The sequence below is a fragment of the Rhipicephalus microplus genome, chromosome 10 (genome assembly GCF_043290135.1).
Source record: "Rhipicephalus microplus isolate Deutch F79 chromosome 10, USDA_Rmic, whole genome shotgun sequence".
In the NCBI taxonomy this organism is placed as follows: Eukaryota; Metazoa; Arthropoda; class Arachnida; order Ixodida; family Ixodidae; genus Rhipicephalus; species Rhipicephalus microplus.
The window spans coordinates 7,013,500-7,037,300 of NC_134709.1; the positions used below are offsets into that span (position 1 = coordinate 7,013,500).

At 44.6% G+C, this 23,801-nt stretch overlaps 1 protein-coding gene across 2 annotated transcripts in view; it reads left to right on the forward strand.

Annotated features, from left to right (window-relative positions):
- The window catches only part of LOC119181903 (tyrosine-protein phosphatase 69D), a 710,121-nt gene that overhangs the window by 254,152 nt on the left and 432,168 nt on the right, over window positions 1-23,801 (forward strand). The window lies entirely within an intron of this gene.

Genomic DNA, 23,801 nt, shown 5'->3' on the forward strand with positions numbered 1-23,801 from the left:
GACGTCACCAGAAACCGAGAATTTGCCTCGGCATTCATTGATGCTTGGTTTCTAATGTCCGCTGTGCAAGTCGGAAGTAATTGCGGTTCGCTTATGAAAAATATATGCAGAGAATGAGTACAGTTAATATTTCCACTATTTTTTTAATAGATCCATACGGTGTCATTATACAACAATACGAGTAGGCATCCTGTTCACAGTGACGACAACATTACCACGTTAATATAACCAACCATCTCAAAATCAAACATCGAAGCTTGCATTTAACAAAAAATAGATGAAATAAGGATGTAGTAATGTATTAACCATGAGATGTCTGATCGTCACTTTTTGGAATGCTTCAATCACTTAGTTTGAGGCATCTTCTTAATTTACTATCAGTTCGCTGTTGTGTATGTAGAAGTCCGTCACATTTTGTGGACTCTTAGTAGCTATTCCTGGACCATTTGGGGAAGGTAGTTAGTGGTAGTATGATTACTGGCGTATACTGATTACTGATTGATATTGATTGATGTTGACTACTCTATTGATAGCTGAGGGTTATATTGATTGCTGATACGAAAGTATGATTACTGATAGTATCAGTAGCAGTCCTTTGTGGTTTCGAAGCTCGCGACTTAAAACTCTCGGCAAACGTTTCGAACGCCCTCTTCGTCGTGATTTCACGAAGGACCTTTGCGTGGAGCTTAGCAACAACATGACTGCAAAACGCCGTTTCAAAGACATGACTGCAGAACGCCGTTTCAAAGACATACGGCACCAAGAACGACATCGAGTATACGGCATACAGACCATAATATTTCCTTTACTGTTTGCTCTTCCCGAAGTCTCGTTTAAAATGCTGTCGCCTTCTCCCGCTCCTATAGGTTCATGCACCTGCTGTGTATTTTATTGGACGACTGGGTGGTGTTTGACACCGATGCGGAAGAAAATAAAATAGCCGAAGTGCTTGAATGGGCAAACCTATTCGGCCGAGCGTTCTGGGCGGACACTCGGAAGGGCCGCCTCGCCCCGTTCATCGCGCTATGCGTGGCGTATAGTTTTACCGTTGGCTTGTGTTGCCAAGATTTTTCTACTCTTAGGCGCTGGAAAAGTCATTCTTCTGGAAAGAAAATTCTCCCTGTCTCTTTCCATCACTGCGGGGAAAAACAAACATTGCAATGGATGGTAAGAAAGAAGTGTTTCTTTTGTTGCGGCTTGGACTAAGTGGGAATGAGCGTTAGTTCAACCGGACGATAAAGCTTTGAGGTACGAATGTTTAATGCAAGGAACTAAAAGAGAAAGGAAATAAATGTTCCAAGTGCAGAGAAACACACTGGAAGGTACACCGCGCTTTTTTTTTTAGGATAGCTTCCTACTTTAGGCTCCGACATTGCGGTAACTCCTCCAGTGCAGCTAGTTTATATTTTGACGATAGCTGTTGTCCCGACATTCAAGATAAGTCGGAGCTGTTGTCTCCAAAGTCTTCATTCTTTTTTTTTTTTCAATCTGCCGCGGTGCGGCTGTGGTTACGGTTCACGGCTGCTTACCCAAAAGTCGCGGGTATGATTCCGGTCGCGGTGGTCGCATCTAAACGGAGGCGAAATTCGAGATTCCAGTTAGTTACCTTTAATGGGCATCGGTTATGTGACCACTCCATATCTTTGTTCTTGAATTCAACTATGATGTTTTGAACGCCCGTTTGTTCCCTGACCCACTCTGCTATATTCGTGCTTCTTAATGTTGCGCCTATCATTTTCGTTTTCATTGATTGCTGCGTCGTCCTCGATATGAGTTGAACCTTCTTTGTAAGCTTGCTATTTTCTACTCCGTAAGTAAGTAACGGTTGGATGCAGCTGTTATATATCTTCTTCTTCAGGGATTCCAAAAGAAGGTGAACGCGCGAGATGTAACCACAAAGTTAAGTGGGCAGATTAGATGGAAAAGTTTGCGGCTACAACGTGGCAGCAGAACCGCTCAGGACCGTGTTAGAAGACTTTGCCCGGCAGTGGGCGTAGTCAAGGTGATAATGCCGATGGTGATAATGAAATGAGAGCGTCCTTTATAGTTTGCAATGTTAGTGCATATTAAAGAACACCAGATCATCAAAATTTCCGGAGCCTTCCGGTGCGGCGTCCTTCATTGATAACTTTTTGGTGCGCAAAGCCACAGAGATTATTATTATTATTATTATTATTATTATTATTATTATTATTATTATTATTATTATTTTCTTTTGAATTTTTTTCCCTGTGGGTTGTCCGCGCGCTCATGTGGTATGTGCGAAGTGACTCGAGTGGGTTCTCGGCGTCGTCGGCGGCGGTAGCGGCGGCGTCCGTATTCGATCGGAGTCCGCCTTTCGTTGGATCGTCGCCGCCTTGTGCGAGGACGAACTTCTGCCGGATGAGAAATCATTCGGCGGGGCTCGCTCGCTCGCGATTCGAGCGGTGCGCGAGGCGCGTGTGTTTGAATTGCGAGCGACCGAGTGGTGGGCTTCTCTGCCGGGCTCGACGAGTTCGGCACGGCTGTTCGTTCGAAATTGATGAAGAGGAAACGCGTGTGTGCGAATCCGACGGGGCCGGCGCTGTTCGATATCACTGACGTAGACGCAATGCTTTACTGCCTGACAAGAAGACGCGTTTGCATTTGCTTCATGGTAATAAGGGCTGCAGCGCGAGCACGAAGGTGCTAGAAGAAACAGACTAAAGGCGAGGCAAGAAACGCAAAGAGGACAACACGAGCGCTGCACCTTCGTGCTCGCGCTGCAGCCCTTATTACCATGAATTCAAACCAACTAGCCCAAATAGCCCTTCTTCTTCATTGCATTTGCTTCTTTCAAGTGAAACGTGAACCAAGACGAATGCTATAGAGCGAACTGAGGACGAGGACTCACAGACAAACGAGGACGAGCGCTAACTTCCAATTCAGTTCATTGGGCAGAAACTAAACCCGCCACGGTGTGCTATAGTGGTTGTGGTGTTCGGCTGCTGACCCGCAGGTCACGGGATAAAATGCCGGGCCACATTTTCAATGAAGGCGAAAACACTTGAGGACCGCGTGCTTAAATTTCGGTATATAGCTGGCTGAAATTTCCTGAGGTTTCCACTACGGCGTATCTCATATTCATGTTGTGATTTTGCGACATTAAACCGTAACAATTACTTTTATTATTAGCATGCAGAAACGAAAGTTTAAATACACCGAAACGATGAGGACCAACAACGTGGGACGAATGATGACTATGCAAATTGGTTATACAGGAAGGTTTAGCAAGCCAAAAAACGTCAAATAACAAAAGAATGAAACCAAGAAGCATAAAAAAAAACAATCTATTGCTAAAGGGAGGCTCTGCGGAGCCCCTTTGACGACCAAACCTGGGCGACCCTGCACACCCGTGAAGTGGCGTCGAGGCAAGCCCTTGACGTCCCCTCATGGGCGGCCCGGCCACCTAAACCTGCTGGTTTCTTATAATAAAGGTTGTTTCTGCTCCTCCTCGCTAAAAGGACTCTTGTGTAAATGCGAAGCAGCGGGCACCAACGCTTACACTGCAATAATCCTCCTCGCAGTGTTTGCCAAGTGTATCGTACCTTGCAATGCGACCAGGTCGAGATTTGACTTGATCGTTGGCCTGTGAACAAAATCGTTGGCCAGAATACAGACGCTCGCAAGCAAGCAGCCTTTCACGTCACGGCTTGCGAATGTGTCATTGTTGCCCGACTCTCAGACCACTCGCGTATTCATAAAAAATATTCAGTTGTAATTTAGGTGATTTACCGAGTGCGCTAAAGTTTTCTCAAGTTGTTTTGTGACAGCATGTGGATGAACTCGCGCAACACAGATTATGATCGAAAATTTAATGTCATGGTCCTGTTAAGTTAAGCCCGAGAATTTGTTTGAGTAACGTTGTTGAATGGAAATGCGTTGAATAGGTAAAGTGAAGCTCTTGACGTTTCAAATAAGGACGTCTTTCGTTCCCAGCCGAGTGACCGCTCTCGGACTTGACAATGGGCTAGTGAAGCGAAATTTCGGTAAAAAATATTGGTACAAACAATAATACACCTTCGACATAGTGGTGCCGAGCCTGAGGGAAGTGCTGTGCTGGGCTGCATGTATTGTTTCTTTACGTTTTTTTCTTTTTTTCCTCCTTTCTTGTTTTCTTTCAGAGTTTCTTCTGTCTTCTTTTTTGTTTCTTTTTGTTCCTGTTCTCATTTTTAAATTTTATGTTTCTTTTTTTCCTCTTTATATTTCTCGCTTGTTTCCACTGTTTTTATACGAGGTTTTTCCTGCATTACTTCAAGCGACGACAACAGCATGCGATCCCAACATAGGACAGCGTCCGACAGCGCGGCCCTCTAAAGTTCTGTGCACTCTAAGTGGAGTAAACAAGTAGGGCTAAAAATAGCGAGTGAATAGAGAAAGACCCGTGTCCTTACGGTCTGTCCGCTTCTTGTTTTTGCCTATGTGTGCTTCTTTTTGTCTTTTTGTTTTCTTGAAAGGACATGCTCAGAGAACTGGGGTGTCTGCAACGCATCTGTCCATCGTTTTTGGTTTTGTCTCTTTTTCTCTCACCGGCCTCGTGCTAGCTGTTGTCTGTCCACGCATTTTTCTCCCCTCGTCATTTGTCCCGGTGCCGTAGTGGCCCTTTGTCACCCGTCATGAGTTTCTCCGCTCTGGTCGCGGTTCGTTATTATTTTCGGTTCCTTCCCGGGAGACCTCCATAGGGCTGTCGTGTTGTACGACTCCCTTGCGTATACTGATCCGCATTACTTGTGTGCAGTGCAGTGGGGTAGCCCTTTGAGTAAAAGTATCGTGGTGATATTCTCTGCTACGCGAGCGACAGCTTGGCTGAGCTCCAAAATTCGCCACCCGTGTTGCCATGTCCTTCTTTTCACACTAGCGTATACTCTCGAGTTCAGTAACTTTGTTCAGGAAACGAAACCCTTGCGGCCAGTTTCTGTGCGTGTGTCGTGTCTTCCGTGTGCCGTGTCTTCCGTGTGCCGCGTCTTCCGTGTGCCGCGCTAAATACAAGCTACCATTATGGGTGGCAAACTCGCCGAGCAGCAGCCCTTATTACGTTGGCCGCCGTGGCAACTCAGTTGGTACAGCGTCGGGCATTACAGGTACTTCTAATAACATCCCCTATACTTTTCTTGGCATTATTTTCTGTTAGATTTCATTAATATTGTGTTTAACACGGAAAACTAGTCTTTCAATGGACACTTACGAAACCTTGCAATAGAAATACACATATAGGTGCAGTAACTTACCCCCTAAAAACGTTGCCCTAATAAAAATGTCTGGCGTGCGAGGAACACGCTCCGTTTCCTTCGTTGACCGCTGGCAGTTTATTTCTCTCCCACTAAAACGGCGGCCTCCGCCATTTGTTGGGCATGGCTTCACTCTTGAGCCATAGTTTATACTAAAGCAATATTCTACAACCCCCTTGGTTTTACCCATGTATGTAGAGTTCCTTACAAGGGTCGGAAAAGTTAAAGTCACACTGCCGTTGTTGAAATATTTTTTTGTAATTGTATTCTTATATTCGTGTCGCGTTAGGAAACTCTTATTTACACTGAATGGTTTGACAAACAAGAAGTAGCAAAGGAAAGACTCCGCTGTACCGAGTTTTGCGTAATTTTGAGCCTGCGTAATCAGGCGGGCTGCATTTTTTCGTGCGCAGTCCTTGTTTTTTTTTTTCTTGAAGCCCTGCACGTTATCTTTATGACCGTCGTTTGGTAATCACAAATTCGACAAACCACATGTAAGAGTGCTCCCTGATGCTTTTTGTTGCGACATTAATTTTGTGTCAGAACTTCATTGTTTTCGCTTAATTCGCTGTATCAATATTGCATTCCCGGTATATCGATTATGTCGAGACATTTCGAGTGAATTACGCGAGTGGCATTTCACATGGCATGGTCATGGTTCCGATGAGCTGAATCAGATAATTTAATTCGCTCATAAAGAATATAATAACCAAGTATGGTGTGTAAGATTAGGATTCCTAGTGTAGTCGTCTATGCCTTCACTTATCTTAGTCAGTGCTATGTTACCTGAGGTAGGCGTTTAGCTAGCCGTTCTCCCTCATGGGAGCATGGATGGCGGAACTTTATTCATATTACTCAGAGACGCGACTGGCGCATGATCTTCATGGGGTGCAGCAAGATCCTTTTAGAACGCAGCTTATAGGTGCCCGTTTCTATGCTGAGCGTGGTCGTTCTCGCGTACGGGGGCGTCATCAATAGACATGAAAAGTAAAAAAAAAAAAAAACAGGATGGAATGGGATTGCATCACGGCCCTTCTCCGTGTCAGTCGAGTGTTTCTACCACTGGTGTACGTTGCGGCCTCAAAGTGATTTGGTGAAACACCTTATACAGATGTCACGTCGAGCAAGGAATCGCGTTCTCCGGTGTAATATAGCGTGGTAGAAGAGTAAAATAACAAGATCGTGGTCTTCGGACGCTAAACCTCAACAGTTGTTACTGTTATATTAGTAAAATAAGAACCAGTAAACAAGAAACAATTGCATCGGGCAAGTTGGTATGAAGCCATCTTGGTAGGAGCCGCAGCAACTATTACACGGAACACAAGCGCTTAACTTCAACTAAACGTTTATTGTAAACGTGTGAGCATATAAAGGGGGTGAAAGAGAAAAAATAATAAAAGGCAGAACAACCACAAGCACACATGCAGTGCCGTACATTACTCATCTGTTATTATCTATCTCACCATCCAAAAACAAAGTTCTTGCCCCGTGAACCAGATAGAAGGTGCACTAACACACTCAAAGTCATCACGTGTCATCACTGCATCTTCTACGATCAAATGGGTGAATAAATCTGTCCCGATATAAAACGAAGCGTTATCGAAATACGGCACACGACCGCACTCCTTGCAGTGGATCTCCAAGTGACCGTTGCTACCCTTTTGCACTTTATTATGGTGCTCTTTTAAGCTCTGATTTATGCATCTTTCAGTAGTTCCCACATAAGCAAGACCACATCACAAGGGCACTCGGTAAACAACCGACAGTGCACACTGAACATATTTATTGCGATGCTTAATTTGGCAACCTTTCTTTTCTTTCGAAAAAAGACAAGTCTTGCGACATATTTTTGACAGTTTCTCCGAAGCAGACATGACCACTTGGACACCCACCTTATTTCCAATTTTCTTTAAGATTGTGTGCCACACCATAGATATAGAGGACAATAGTCGTTTTACGCTGCTGCAGGGAAGTGTCAATATGCTGCCTTTTTTGTTACTTTAGGTCCCTATAGAGCGATTCCGCGATGGCTATAACCAACCAGTCATTGCGGGTAACTTGCTGCCTGTAGTCGCAAAGCCTGTTGTTCAAAGCTCTTCTTCATGAGGTGAAAACACGACTTCTTTAAGGAATTATAAAGGCACATTCGTGCGACACACCTCTTGACCACTTTCGTATGGGCAGAAGAGAAAAGCAACAACAATGGCTTTTTGCTCCTGGGCTCATAATGCCAACAAACGATAGCTATAGCGCGAAAACAAAACGACGACACAGACAAGAAGGACACGAAAGACACGTCCTTCTTGTCTCTGTGTCGTCGTTTTGTTCTCGTGCTATAACTATCGTCATGCCATACCAACTAGCCCAAGCTGCCACACTTCTAAGCCAACAAACGGGGCCATCCTGAAATTGCAACGAAAGATCAAGGAGCCTGAGCGTGTTCCCACATGGTATTTCATGCGTAAGTTTCAGAGGCTGACAAACCGTCTCAAATACTCCAAGTGTCAAAACAGCACAACTTTGAAACTCTTTGGCATCAAATTTAGATAAAATAAAATAATCGTCCTCAAACATTAAGATTTTTAAAACCTTAGTTTCCGACAACTTCAGATCAATTATTCGATCTAAGTGGGTTAAAAAATATCACGAAAGACGGGTGCAATAGCCGAACCAATACAAATACCCTGTTCTTGGATATAGGTGTATCCATTTCATTTAACGAATTGGAATGGGAATTTCAATTTACATCTAGGGGTAGACCCGAGGACAGTATTTCCGTATTGCTGTTGGAGCGTGCGCTTCGTAAACTGATTACTCGCCGCATATGTGCAATTTCTGTTTTTTTTTTTGCTGTTGATAGCTCCCTCATTCTCTTCAAACTTCTACATAGGTCTGTATCAGTGTGTTTGTTCTGTTTTGTGGGTCTTCTTAATGACACTCCGGGCCTTCGAATTCGGACATTAAAACCGTTCGGACATTAAAACCGTTGCAAAAGAGCGCCCGGTCTGTCTATGTGCTTTCTTCGTTTGCGTGGTCGCGATTTTGGCGCGAAACGAACTATTTAATTCAGACATGCACCAACTATAGTCCAACAGTGAGTTGTACTGCAGTGGAGTGTTCAGATGGTCAGCTCGTGCTTACGTAATCATGCGTATTGCTTACGTGAATGGCTTTCGTCGCTTTCCCGAGCTATGCAATAAGAGGCCCAGCATCAGGCTCTTCTATTTTCAACTACACCCAACTCCCCCCGATGTCTGTTCTTCTGCTATACGCCATGCTTCGGCAAATCAAGCCGTGCAGCTCGTTGTACTGCACCGCGTGGCGGATGAGCTTCGCGGCCGGAGAGACTCGCGAAGCACTGCAGGAAACTGCGTACCGCGCATTACGTGTGGGCGTGCGGAGCCATTTTCTCGGCGAGGAGGCATCCATTGCTCCCCGGGCGATGATGCAGAGCACGGCTGCCCTCTCTGCGGGTCGCAGCACTGCCACTCGTCGTCGACGCGGACGCTCTGCCGCGGCTGTGATTAAGTTCGCGCCTTGAGTTATGACGTGCGAATGGCTGTCGGCGGCGCGGTCTCCGATGCTCCGAGTCCACCCTGCCTTGATTTTATTTTTGTTGTTACTTCTATTCCTTCGCGTTTTTTTTTATCCGAAACAGTTTTTTGTTTACCTCCTTTTGTTGCTTCACTAGATTACTGCAGTGTTGTTGAGGTCAAAGTGGGACGTGACATGACTAGTATCTTCACTGAGTAACCCGTGCTAACCTAAATTCGTGCAGTATCTTTTCACCTTCTACAAACACTTTAGTAATAGTTGGTCTGCGCCACTGATAGGAGGCATAACGTATAATAACTTTTAAGAGCGAAGCTCTTAAAGGTCGTGTCCGCCTCGTTGGATGCTGCTCGGCTGCGAAAGAACACCAGATGGTCGCATTTACTTGAGTCCTCCATTACGGCGTCACACATAATCATATCGTTGTGTTGGGACAATAATATTATCAGATGTAAAACCTCTGATAATAATATTATAACCCTACGTAAGAAGCTAGCTACCTGCGTCTGCAGCACATCTTAATAAGTTCTAGTCCACAGTGTTTAGGCAGAAATTGCTTTCGCTTTGGAGGTGGGCACCTTCTTGTTCTGGTGTGGGGGCCGGGAAGGCAGATGTGCTTGACGTCATTTCGTGCTCTATATTCTACACACACACACACGCACAAAAAAAAAAAAGAGGCACGGACCTGGTGTGCCACCCCCTGACTACGCCAGTGCGAAGGGATGATAACACCGAGCGAAAATTTCAGTTCCGATAAACGTGGGGTCATTATGTTGCGTTTTTCTTTTTTAGAAGAAGCGTGGAATGTCCCGAAATGCGTGCGACAGTAGCCCTTTATAATAGAGGGGGAAACTTTAGCGCCAGTCTATTTACTATACATTTACACATGGACAAGATGGTGACTGCCTAGTAAACATAGCTGATAATCATGGAGATCTTCATCACAAGCTTCTTCAACCAAAGTCGCAACGTCTTGCTCTAGATATAGTTTAAAAAAATAAAGAAATCCGCGTATAGGGGACGCTGGGATAACTCTGGCATTTGTACGATCAGATCAGACCTCATAAAACTTGTCATGAAGAGAATGGCTGAAATACTGATACTAGAATGTAGGCCAGCCTCCGTTTAAAAATATTTATTTATTACTAGCGTAAAAAATATCAATAAACGTAGAAATAAACAGGCTACTTGTTTTGTTGCGTGAGCAACAAGTTCATTTCTGTGGCTAAAGTGCGCTGCTATTTATATATTTTTTACAAGTACTGCTTTCTCACTAGAAGATACATAGCATGAGTTTGGTGCATCAGTTAGTAAATAAAACAGCAATCATACAAGGCATTTGAAAAGTACTACCGAATGTAGTTCCGCAATTCGTCCACAAACCGTTCATGGAAGATTTTGCAACCAAAGAACCATCTAGTCTGATCCGAATGTCCACATCGCATGAAAATAAAAAGAAAAGAAAAAGAAAATATTTGCTCTAAATACTTCACAAACTTCCGAAAAGGAACAATATAAAATGGGTGGGATCGTCGTGTAGCACGCCTAATAAAATGGCTTCAACAAATCGGAGCATGAATACAACTGTGGCCGTGTACTGTCTTATGCAGCGAAGTGATACGTTCAAGCGTGCGTCGATGAGTTGGGGGTCTTGAACGATAAAGCGCATGCATGAGATTTAAGGAGAAAAATTGTGGTCATATCGGTGGAAAATGAACCGTATTGCTTTCTTCTGTATGGCCTCAAGCTTACTTATGTCAAGTGCAGTGTAGAGTGACTATACCACGGTGATATATTAAAGTAATGGCCTGACGAGGGATTTATAAGCCGTTAATTTACAGTACCTGGTAAAGTGCTAAGGTTGGGGGGGGGGGGGCGTTTTAAGCATCCCAATTTGCTAAGTGTCCTTGCGCAGATGATTCTTCAAAACACTGATGACCAGTTTACCTTATCATTCATGTTTGGGAGACTCCAAAAGATATGTTCTGTGATCCTTGCAAGCTCTGTAACACTGAATACATGAATGTGAAGATGGCAGGTAGTTATTTTTTTCTCACTTATATGATGCGCTGTTTAGGTTCAGTGAAATGCATTATAAATGCGGTGACTGAAATTTATGTGTTGTTCTTGTTCCGCTTGCAGGTGAGTGATGCCGCCTCTGAGTGATACATATGCCTGAGCGACTCAGCTCGTTTCTTACCTCAGGTAGGTATAGAAATATGAAATAATTGTGCGTGCGATCTGGTGTACGTTTACGCCAGCAGGAGACGCTGGCTTCATCCTCTTTGCCTAATTAACAAGTGTAACTACACGTTGCAAGTGTTTGAGCCCAGGGTATGGCATAGTAACAACAGCTCTTAAGTGTCAAGAACCATCAGTCCGTGAACATGTGAATATACACCGAGTTGAAATATGCGAGGAGATGTTACAGAACAGCTTGAAACATTTAAATACTTTTCCTCGTGCAGAGGTGATGTGTCTCGATATTGTACATTCTATATTCTGGTCGTGAAAGCAATAAATAGCAACTTTGGAGGCAATCTTCTATATTTACTCTGCTCCATTCATAATATCTTTATTCCTGTGCACGAAAAAAAATATATTAAAGAATAATGGGCTAGTAATTGCATATCGCAGTTTGTTCCTTTTTAATGCTCCAAATCGAAATGTCTTATTGTCTAGAGGAAGAAAAAATCAATTCGCCCATTCGGTGCTGAAATCATTGATTTATTTTTGTGAATATATCCACTACAGAAGCATGGCCAGCCTCCACAGCTGTACTTTATACATGTAAAAAGCGGCGCCTATGCCATCGTTTTTGTCTGAATTGCTGGCAAGTTCCTAATTGAACGCATATTGTTCCCACGGTAGGGAACTTAATTGCGCTGTTGCGTCGTAAACTATAAGGGGAAGGATTTGTTCGTAGAAAGCATATTACCGCGCGTGTTATTTTCATGTGCTCGTTTTCAACCCACAAAGACTGTGGGCAATACTTGATGGCAGATCACGCCTCAGTGTTCGAGAAGATTGTCGTTTGTAGTAGATAATCTTGTTGAAATTGCGCACAGGATGCGAACACTGTCCGAATAAAATAGCTGCACGTTGGCGAGTACAAGTAAAATGTGACTGATCTGAAACTATCAGCAATACAAAACTGTTCATGCCATAGTTTCATAAAACCACGCTAGAAGGAAGCCGAGCGCTAGTGCCTGCGGGAGCTGCAACACGTGGTGTTTTAGTCAGCGTGTCAATGATTGCAGTACACGGATATGCCTAGTTTCCGAAATCCTACTGCGCCACTGAAAACGAAAATCCTACTGCGCCACTGAATATGACCGATTCGAGCCTACAAGAAGCTAAGAAGGTGTACATCATTCTTTTGTCCGAAACGAATGCCAAAACACAACAATGAACAAATCAACATGTGTGTTCGAAGCCTCAAGCACGAAGACTGGGCAAATAGCTGTACTACCCAAATTTTTCATGGTTGTCGAATGATGACAGTGCCGCGATTCCCTCCTTTAAATATTCAAAGTTCAAAGAATCTCGCTGAATTTGACAGGATTGATAAAACTACCTTGGTAGCGCGGTTGTTTATTTTCTTTTGTCAACCAAATAAATCTATCAGGCAATTTAGAAGCATAAAGTAGATTAATTGTAGTCTTTAACTCTAGTGTAGTAACTGTTACGCAAATTGGAACGAATTCATTTCCGTTGGTGAGTTGGGATCGCTCTGAGGGATTTTTTTTTGTCAACGTTGATTGAATTCACTTTATGTTATAATTAGTATAATAGAATTTTGGACAATTAGTTCCCACTCCGCGTTCGTAATTCACTGTCGGATTCATTAAGTTTAACCAGTTTTCAGTCGAGGCGAGTGTCATGATTGATCTCCGTGCGGGCTTGCGCACTCCACCGTTAAGATCGGGAAAATGGACAACTACTCATTTGTGGCACAAAGCCACCAGGAAAACCGTACAAATTTCTCAGAAGAAAAAAACTTCTTAGTTGCCGAAAAATTTGTGCTAGTCTGTGAATCGAACCCGGGACCAACGCCTTTCTTTTTTTTGGGGGGGGGGGGGGGGGGCGGTCTCTCTTTTGCAGTTCAACTAACCAGGAAGGTAGCAGTTGGCAGAGCGAGAGCGAATTCATTGACAACACGAAGCACATGAACATAGGCAATGCAAACCTGTTTTTCTCTCTGAGAAATCCGTATAATTTTCCATGTGGCTTAGACGAGTAATTGTCTAATTTCTCTTTCTTAACCCTTCCGCCACTTTGTGGGTCTCCGCGGAATTCACTTGCAGTACTCCACTGTTTATGAGCAGACGTAAGCATCATTCACTTTTTGGCCGCCTTGCCAGCAACCCTGTATTTGGCCAAGCAAATGCGAAAATGACTTGCAAGGAGTTTTTTCGGGACTGTAGCTATGGTATATGTGAAGTACGTTGGATATTGCCACTTCGTTATCGCTTAACTCAAGATGGCTGATTGGGATTGTGTGTCTTTAACAAGAGTTTCCAGTTGTGTCGTTATGGAGCCTGACGGTAACTCTTGTAGTTTTAACAGTTCACTGAATTGCGAGTTTGTTCGTGATCCTAGGAAACCAGTGCTAGAAAACGGGACGAGATACTGCAACGCGTGTTTTTACTTTGACGCATTTATATTCCCCCAAATACTGCTAGCAATGCTCAACGCAGACCGCGCCGCTAAGTTTTGAGAAGCTTCGCGATTGTTTGAAAAAATTGAAATTTTACGCAGGGTGTGAATAATCTTGCTTATACGAGGGCTGGCGCGGCCACCAGCGATATCATTAGATTCTGCGACGGCACGTGTAATGACAGATGATACATGCGGTGTCTTGTGTGGCTTTTATCATGTGCAACCTCCTGTAGCTTCCCTTTTATGATATGTTACTGTGTTAGTGAGTACCGCGGAGTGACGTGTACTCAAAGGAGACTGGATAGTTTGGCGAGTTACTGCGTACGAAGAACAAGCAACAAACCATAACGCAGAGGAGTGAAGGTGGCGTAAAATGCTAGCGTTGCTCTTTGATGTCGGATGACCTAGTTGCTTTGAAACGTGGACCCCCTAAAAGGTCAGCCGAGATATTGCCTCTGCGCTTACTATTCAAGACACTCCAGGAAGCAGCACCTTGTTTTCGCGGCGTCCACCTTATAATTGATGTTGCGAAGAACGGGGCACAAATCGACACACTAACACGACTCTCTTTGTAACATTTGGCTTTTTTTTTCTTTTTGACGCGGATACGGAGGCCTCGCTTTGATCATCGTGGTCTTGAGCCGACTTAATGCGTCTGATCGAGCCGGTCTGTAACGCGGGACAACCCACAGGAAACCGAAAGCGGTGTTGGGAATGCCGGAAAGGAAATGTAGGCACCTGCGAGAGAGAAGTTCGGAGGAACGCTCAAGTTTGGAGGGCAGTGAGCGGGGCGGGATTCCTGTTTGCTGGTGGTCGTTTTCCCGACTTCAATCAGCGCGATGAAGCGAAGCTACGCTGGTCCTCTGTGTGACCAGATGGTGATGCAGACTGCTCTCAGTGGCATCGTGTCGGCGCGGTGTCCTGTGTTGGAGCTTCATTTCGAGTTCAAAGGGACAACTGCCTTCGCAATTTTTTTTCTTATTAACTCTTTTTCTATGTGTCTGTGTGTGTGGGAACCAGTGGTGTGGATTCCGAGGATCTAGATTTTTGAGCTAGATTTACTGCGCTTGACGACCAGAAGTAGAAGGTTCGTTCATATAGGTTTCCTTCGCGTGTCTTCCCGCGGCTTTTTTCCCCAATTTTCACAATAACGTATTTGATTCATAGATCGGCGCCCAGATAAAACAGAATTTCATGGGAAGGTGGAAGCTCGAGAATGCGAAAACCTCTTGAACAAGGTGTGTTACTAGAGCTGGTCTTTGGACAACTGGTCATCTTGTCTTCAAGGCACTGACTGCCCTGAAGAACAGCAACTGTACCTTTCGGGGTTATAGGGGTCATATTTTTTAAAGTGACAAAGATAATGAGTCAACTCTTGCGACGTCGTATTAGCATGTTTTGGGGACGGGAGGTAATTTATTAGATCAGTTTATCGCATGCTGTGAATCCTGTTCGTGACGCCCGCCGCTTCCTTGCAATGCACTCAGGCTGACGCACTGTCCCCAGCTTCACGAAGTAACGTTACCTTAACACCTATATCAGATTGTAGCTTCACAGACTCGTGCTTGGCAAGCTGGTTTCATGCTCATTGGTATGCCCTCGTGCCCGCACTGGTAGGCGTGCTTACAGACGAATTCATTAGAGTTTCTCGAATCCTATATGTTCACGTTGTTTCTACTGCGTTTTTTTTTTGGGGGGGGGGGGGGGGCAGAGTAGGGAATCTTCGAGATATATTTTGCGCGACACACGATTGACTGCGAAGAGCTCCCAATTTGTGCGGATCTCTCGAGGCCAGCTATGTCGAGTCCTCGTCTTGCTGAGCTCTTCAGGGTTGCGCTCAAGGATCGCTTCTCGCACGCAAATTGGGAGCAATAACCTTTCTTGTATTTGCATCTGTTTGCCTTGGTTCTGGTTCCTAGATTCGAACGAAGAAGCAAGCTGCTTGTGCCCGGTTTCGATTCGCCAGAGATGACGATGCAAAAAAAAAGTGCCATACGATTACTCCCCGTCGAGGAGATGGTATCTTCAAACATTGCGGCAGTCGTGACCCACCGGATTTTCGTATGTGCACTATGTTTTCTCGATGTAGTCCGTACGTTTGCCTAAAGCCGTTTGCTTTAAAGCGACGCTGGGGGATGCAAAAGTAACTATTCTGCAGGCTCACATGAATTTGCGCTGTAGTGTTCAGAAACACAGCACAATAATATTAAGGCCAAAATCAATCATCACGTCATGAGGACATCACAGATCGCCGAATTTTGTGACTCCATTATGATGACACTCTGAGATCACGTCATGTATGTCACATAATGACGTCACTCGTGACATCGTAGTTTGGGCAAATGTGGTCTGATTACGGAGGCAATGCAAAGCCATGTTAGGTTCGGAAAGCTTTCGAAGGGTTGCGGGGCAGAACCAATACATCGGCTGAGAAGCGGAAAAAAATCACAGCATATCCACGAGGTGAATGATGACGTGTGGGGCGAAGCGGACGGACGGACGGACGCATGGATAGACTAATGGATGCTTCGCCCCACTCATAATTATTCACTCCGTGGATATTTTCTGACACCGTTTTCTTTTTCGTCTCTTATTCTCTCTGTTGCGCGTGACGCGTGACAAGGTTAGACTAAAAGGAGCTTCGCCCCTAAAAAAATTACCGCCGAGCACTCCGTACAGATGCCTAACAACTGAAGCTGGAACTTGCGGCCACATGTGGTTGCGAACGTCGTAGCCGAAGCCGCTCGAGAACCTTCAGCATAAAGTGGGCGTTACTTGTTTTCGTCATTAGCTTGTTGACTCTGCTGTGCGTTAACGCCGTTTCTTCGACTCGCCGTTGTCGCTTGCATTCGGTTCGGAAGGCTGCCGGATCCTGGGTGTACAGTTGCTGTCTGCGCTTCGCCACCTGGGCCTGTACCGATTCCCGAGCTGCTGCAATGGCTCGGCGAACATCCATTCTCTCACGGACCAGCTGTCGGCGCTGCTTTTAAAAAGTTGCGTGCTTTTGGGAGTTCGTACTATCCGCGCCTTCCCCTTGTAAAAGTTGTAAGTAGAACCTTCCTGCGACGTCGCAGTCTTCACGCGTGTCGTTAGTGCGCCACGCGACGTTTGTTCACATCCCTCGTTTGGCTGTCGACCTGTGTGACGGCTTTCCTTGGCTGAGAGACGACGCGTGCGTACGGACAGGGCTGGGCCGAGTTACCTCTTTTCCGATGATATTTCCCTTCTCTCCTGCCCCGCCATGGTGGCCTAGTGGCTAAGGTACTCGGCTGCTGACCCGCAGGTCGCGGGATCGTATCTCGGCTGTGGCGGCTGCATTTCCGATGGAGGCGGAATTGTTGTAGGCCCGTGTACTTAGATTTGGGTGCACGTTGAAGAACCCCAGGTGGTCTAAATTTCCGGAGCCCTCCACTACGGCGTCTCTCATAATCAAATGGTGCTTTTGAGACGTTAAACCCCACAAATCAATCAATCAATCAATCACTTTCCTTCTCTCCTACAATCGTTTCACTCCCACTCTCCATCTCTGTTCAGCGCTGTTCAGGAGACCTCCACAGAGAGGTGGCACTGCTCCTTTTTTATTTTTATTTCCTTGAAAGCCAATCCGTCGAAACTTTTGCGTGGAGGCACGGCTGCAAACGGATGAACGAACGACTACGCTGACGGCACTCCCTATAGCGAGCGCGCTTCAGTGCGACGTAGAGAGTGACGTTTTTTCGTTTCGTCTAGCGATATGCAGTTTTCGCTGTAAAACGACGATTTCGCCGGGGCCTGTGAGTTTTCTATCAGAAATAATTTGTGACCTTACAATATTCTCATATATCCACGAGATAGATAGTTAATGGAAGTGAGTTGTTAGGCCGCAGTAATGCGGAATGGCGGGCTAGTTGTTTTTTTTATTTTTGCATACAGAAACTTTAGCGCACACACATGAGGACACACACGAGTTTCTTGTGAACCTTTCGTCTGTGTCCTCGTGTGGGTGCGCTAAAGTTTCAGTATGAATTTAGGCTGAACTGGTGATGTAACTCAATTAACAATTGTATCGGGCCAGTTGGTAAGGATCCATCTTGCTAAGAAGCGCAGCCACTCTTACAAAGATCACACAACACAAGCGCTTGTGTTGTGTGTTCTAAGCGCTTGTGTTGTGTGTTCTTTGTAACAGTGGCTGCGCTTCCTAGCAAGATGGAACTGGTGATGTACTTTGAAAGTGAGTCGACGAAGAGCAGGTGCGTATGAGAGTCGACTATGTAAACCATACTGTTTGTTAGTGTTGTATGCACTGTTGTTTATGCACTATATTATCACTCTATGATGTGGAAAAGAAAGTAATGAAGGAAAAAAGAAGAGTTACCGGTGCCGCCGATAGCGATGCAAAGCGCGAGCAGGCGTAGTGAGATGGTTGGCACGAAAAGACGAGCGCGAGTTGGCGCGTGTGAAGAGAGCGTCGCGATAGAAAAGTCACGAGCAATGTGAGACGAAATGAAAAACATTTATTGATAGATAGACATGGAGTGTGGGGAGTGGTGCTTAAAGGCTCGCCCCGTACAAAATGGTTCTATTTCAACTGTGAAGGCGTGCGCTGAACTCAAATGAGTTCTGACACATTTTGTGTGGAGGAGGATTTGACGTATATCGGCAGCGTGGTCCAGGCACCCTTCCGTTTAGAATTGTATCCAACAGCGGTATGCAACCCTTCGTTTCTGTTTAAAAAATCTTTGTACACAATTTACTTTATTTCTCCATTGTTATTTTCCTGTCATTTTAATATATGCAGCGCCGCTTCTGCGTATGCATTCTTCTTTATTGGCAATATTTGTAGTCCTTTTGTTATTTATTTTGCCTCTAATAAGAATGTATGGGGTTTTACGTCCTAAAACCACGATGAGATGTGAGGGACTCCGTAGTGAATGGCTCCGGAAAGTTTTTATCACGTGGTGCTCTTCAACGTGCACTGAAATCGCACATTCATGCGCCTCTACCATTTTGCCTGCGTCTAAATGCGACCGCCGAGGTAGGAATCGAACCCGCGACCTTTGGGTTTCAGCCAAGCACCGTGACCGCTAAATCATTGCGGCGGACTTGCTCTCGTCCCAGCCTTTTTAATATACATTGAGAGTATTGCTGTTTAAAAAAAAAAACTAGTTATGAGAGTTTTTTTTTTTTTTACTGTTGTGGTCTTTTGAAGTTGAGTAACTTCACAATAAAGCTGTTCCGTGCAACTGATGTATGTTGAAACGAGAGACGGCATATCCTTTAGAGTTAGCCAAACATTTTCAGATACAATTTGGTTACTTTCTGTCATGGCTATGTTTCTGTAGTTCTAAACTACAAAAGTATTCCGCAAGTAAGAGGGCCTGACTATGATGAAATGCGTTACAGAAAAATAAAGAATATCAATAAAACAACACCGCTGTCGGGCGCTAAGGAATGTTTGGAGTTCCGAATCTTCGAACATTCCTCAGTGTGCATACTAAGGCAACTGCAGTCAATTTCGCTGAACATAAAACTGCCTTCAATTTTCTCATGGTCGAGTAGTGAACTCTTTCTCGAACTTTCAGCGCATTTCTTTCGTCGGTGCCATCCGTTCTCTAAAGAGCTGTGTCATCACATTAGACGTTTTGCGTGAGAAGACCATAGCAGCGAAGAATATATTGAGGCCCCTTACACTTTTTGGAATAAAGCCGGTTCGGTAATCTGTCTTTATTTGCTGTCAGACGCATGCGAAAACTGATGTAAACGTAACGCCTTGCCGCTTCCCATTGATTGACGGTCCGTGCGTCTGAGACAAAAGGGAATAGATGCCGAAGCTCCGTTTCTTTTGAGGCCTCGCCACGCTGTTCTAGTGGTTACCGTGCTGGACTGCTGAATTAAAGGTCGCGGGGATCGCATCCCGGCCGCTGCGCTAGCATTTTCCACGGAGGAGAAAATGCTTCGGGTCCGTGTGCTTACATTTATGTGCACGTTAACGGACTTCAGGTGGTCGAAATTTCCTGAGCCCTTTACTATGGCGTTTATCATAGTCATGTGGTAGTTCTGGCGGCAAAAAACCAAAAAAATTATTATTGATAATATGAATTTTTTTTTACCGAAGGTAAGGCGATGCCCTCCTTTGTGTGTTCGATCCCGGTAGCGGCGGTGCGACAGAGGCAAAATGCCCGTGCACGTACAAAAAAAAAAATTGCCATCAGATGGTCGAAATTTCCGAATCCCTCCACAATATGCGCCTTGCATGATAGTATCATGATTTTGGAACGTTAATCTTCTGATAATAATATTATTTACGTAGAGTACCTAAGCTCGCACCACCGATGTTTTAATTCTGTATTTTTCTCGAACTAACGTATCAAATACTTTTTTTCTTTCTGTGCACCATTAATGATTTTAAATACATGTCTTTGTAAATGTTGTCTTATTGCGCTTCGGCACTTACATTGCATTTTGGTTTAGAGCGTTCTTTTACTCTTAATTTTTTTTTACTGAATGTTATATTTGAACGTTGAATCGGTAAAAAAAGCTCGTTTTGCAGAAGTTTTGAAGGCGTTGAGGTTCGGTAGTAGTGAGCGAAAAAAAATCTAGAAAGATTCATGTGAAATAAATAACGAAAATATTTGATTCGAGTGAAAATCGAAGCCAGAACTTTTTTCGTGGTGAGCGGGTGTTTACATCAGAGCCACGCCGTTGCTTGATCCTACTTCGCAAAAAAATAAATAAAACTATATATGATTGTTATCTCGCGGGAATACATTTTGATGCACGGGAAATTGGGTGACAAAAATGAAGAATCGCTCCAGGCGTCAAAACACGTGAAACGTGCAACTTTCGGGTGTTTTGATGGTTCTCCCATTACAAAGTGCTCAGACGTCGGCATTTTTAAGCATCATCATCAGCAATACCACCGGCAAAGTGAGCAGTTGTGTAGGTTTGTGTATTGCCTCACGAACGCATAGTGGGCTTTTCGCTGATTCACTAAAGAAAAAAAAATGGTGGCGTAATAGTAACTTCGCAACTTGGAACTTCAAATAATAATAAATAACTTAAGTTTTTTTTTTATGAATGAAGCAATGCAGAAAGTATCGGGCGAATTCACCTTATAATCGGTCTATCCCCTCTTTTCTGTACGAGCCATGTGCTGAGGAAAACAACAACAACGATTTCGCAACTGTACTTGCTATAGTAATTTTTGGATAGTTTCAAACGCCCAATTTTACGCGCTAAGGCGTTTGTTTTGTTGCCGCATAGTTGACACATTGGTCGAGAACCGAAGCTACACTAGCAATCGAGGCGGCGATGTGCTTGGTGCCTGATGAATGTATGGCGTCCTGCTCTTGAAGGCGAAGCTCCGGCGTTCCTTAAGTTTTTATGTATCCTGCACAGACTTCGTGTTCTCAGTGTGTTGATAAAGTCACAGTTTTGCCAAAAAAGCCAAGGAATGAATGTGATAGCAACATATTCGAATGTTTTACGAAGCAAGGCTAGCATTTTGAGAGGAAATATTGTTTGTAGTAAACGTGCGCTTGCTAAGTAACCAAGTTTTCTGCAGCGCGGTCATAGTGACGAATTGCAATTTCATGCGATATGAGGCTGGCAGTCAACCTATTTACCGATCCTTCGTAACTCCACACAAAATGTTGTTGTAAGAAAACACGGCCGCTCTAGTGTACGCTTTTCGCACGGTTTTTTTTTTTCGTGTTTCGAAAGTGCAGCCCGTAGAAGCTATTGCCCGCTGTGGGGACACAAGCCGCGTGCTGATCGTTACCGTGATAGTGCCGTAATTATAAGCACCCCCCCCCCCCCCTTTGTTCTCTCACGAGGAAAGTGCGCGCGCAGATGACCCCGACCGAAAAGGTGATGTTCGCTCCTCAGAAGAAGGAGGCTAGCGCACCGTTCCCCGTATATACATAAGGGAAAGAGGTGTATACCTAAAGGCTCGTTTTTCCGTGTTTTGACACAATAATAATGAAATCTAACAGACAGTAATGCCAAGAAATGTATAGGGGAAGTTATTAGAACCAATTGAATGCAAATAAGAAGAAAGAAAAGTGGATGAAAAAATAACCAGCCGTGAGCAGGAAACGAACCTACGACCTTCGAATAACGCGTTCGATGCTCTAACCACTGAGCTACCACAGCGGCCTTCCCTCCATCCACTTTTTTTGGGTTTGTATGTGAATTTAGAAGTAGGAGTGACAGTCAGCGCCATCTATATGTCAAACGACGAGTGTGAAAACACTCTTATGCGCATGTTTGGCGTCACGTAGCACGTGAACTTATTATGAGCGGGCAGGTAATTAATTGTCCCTCTTATACAACCTAAACACACCAAGTCTGCCATTACGAGACCCTCGTTCAATGAAATAAGGGAAAGAAGTGTATACCTAAGGGCTCGTTTTTCCGTGTTTTAACACAATATTAATGAGATCTAACAGACAGTTAGTACGGCTCGTGTTTTCTTGCTCCCCTAATAAAACTCGACTGAGAAGTTGGTTTTTGCTTTCGAGTAGTCTCAGGTGAATAAACAAGGGACCGTGGCTGTTTTATTAACATAGCTAGGTGGGATAACGAGAGTGAGAGAAGCAAGTTTTATTCAAAGAAGTCAGTTCTTTTTTATGTATGGAAGCAGCTAAGTTTTCTTATTCTTGAGCAACTAAATTTCATTTTCAGCGGGCCGGAGTGATATTCGAACAAAAACGTTTCTTCGATGTACATTTTGCGCGCTGTGTGTCGAGTTCGTGTGTTACTCAGCCGAACATCTTTTCATAGTTAACAAAAGATAGGTCGGGCATGGGCCGGCCCCTGATGCAACTTTCGTGTTTTTGCTCTTGGCGTGGAGGCAGCGCAATAAATAATTTTATACGCCTGGTGACGGGGCGTGGTGTGCAAGAAAATACAATAAATGTTTCAACGCAACTTGTGTATTCCGACTTTCGCGTGCCAGAATCGTTTCGTCAGAACAAGACACGCGCTTGTAAACTTTTTACTCAGTTTTGTTCAAATTTTTAAAAACTTGACCTGTTTCCGCATTCAAAAGGACATGCCAGTACTGACCTGGTGCATGCGCCATCGTGCGTTATGTGGTCCAGCGGGAAGGGGGGATAGCTCAAAGACGCCTGAAAGGTCTTTTGTGCCGGTGTCAGACGGTCACATTTAATCGCGATCAGAACCATCCTCGATCAAGGTGATCGTGATCACCGTATCGCGATACTAGCTCCGTGATTGCAATTTGACTGTCTGCGCCAAACTCGATCTGAATTATAGGCTGCACTGTGTAGCAACGACCATTTTGTTATCGCGATCAAGACGCGCGATCCTGATCATCCTAAAGGCGATCAGAAGTACCCGGGTGACTCTGCCATTAGAGATGCACTCCTGGTCGAAACCTTCGCTTTAGAGGTGGGTGCGAAACTTACTGAGGTCCGGCAAGGCCCTCGTTGGCGCGTAGCGGGTGATCCCCGAGTCGGGACTGCAACTGCCAGAGGTCGTTTTGTCGCTTCATTTCGTTGCTTAAAGGGCTCCATATACGTCCGATCGAATGTTTACTCTTTTTACGGATTGTCGACGTTCCCTGGCATTTACTGTAACAGTCCGCACCCACGCTTGCGCTTGAAATCGCGCTTGTTTGCACCCGGTCGAGGTAAAAGCGAATGTAAAGGGAAGCCGAGATCCATAATGAAAATCTTGCGGGATCTTTTGTTCGCGTCTTATTGAGGAACTTTTTTTCCCCGTCCGTGCTTTTTTTTTCTTTTGTTGCTCAGCATCGGGTCGATTTAAAAGCCGCCGCCGCAATGTAATGGAAGGCGAGTTCGGTTCTGATCACGACCGATTGTGGGCGCTCGCTGTGGACGTCTTTTCATTGTTGTCACTCGGTCTGTCCGAGTCGGGCTGGGCTGGCGAGTTAATTAAACGGACTCAACCGAGGTATTGTCTGTGGCTTTGTTTGCCATCTCCATTTATTTCCTTCTTCATTCTTTGTTAAGCCCCATCCCTCTCCCGTTTTCTTGTTTACCCTTATTAATGGCAATACTTCTTGTATCTGTGCAGAATGCTAGGGGCGCGCAGCTTTGTCAAATGACGTTAATTAAGGGGTTTCTCGATTCCATGGCGTCTCCTTCTTGTACTCGGAAATCTTCAGCCTAAGGGACTGTGTGAACTATTTTTGGCGCTACAATTTCTTAATTTAGTGATAATACTGCTTACAAGTATTAAAACTCCGTAAACTAAGCTGTATGATATGTTCGAGGTACCATGCAGATTGCAAGAAAATAAAAGAAGTTTACGTTAGTCGCGTAAAGCTTAAGAAACGGTCGAGGCGGCTTGATCGTTAGGGGCTTAACGTGCTCT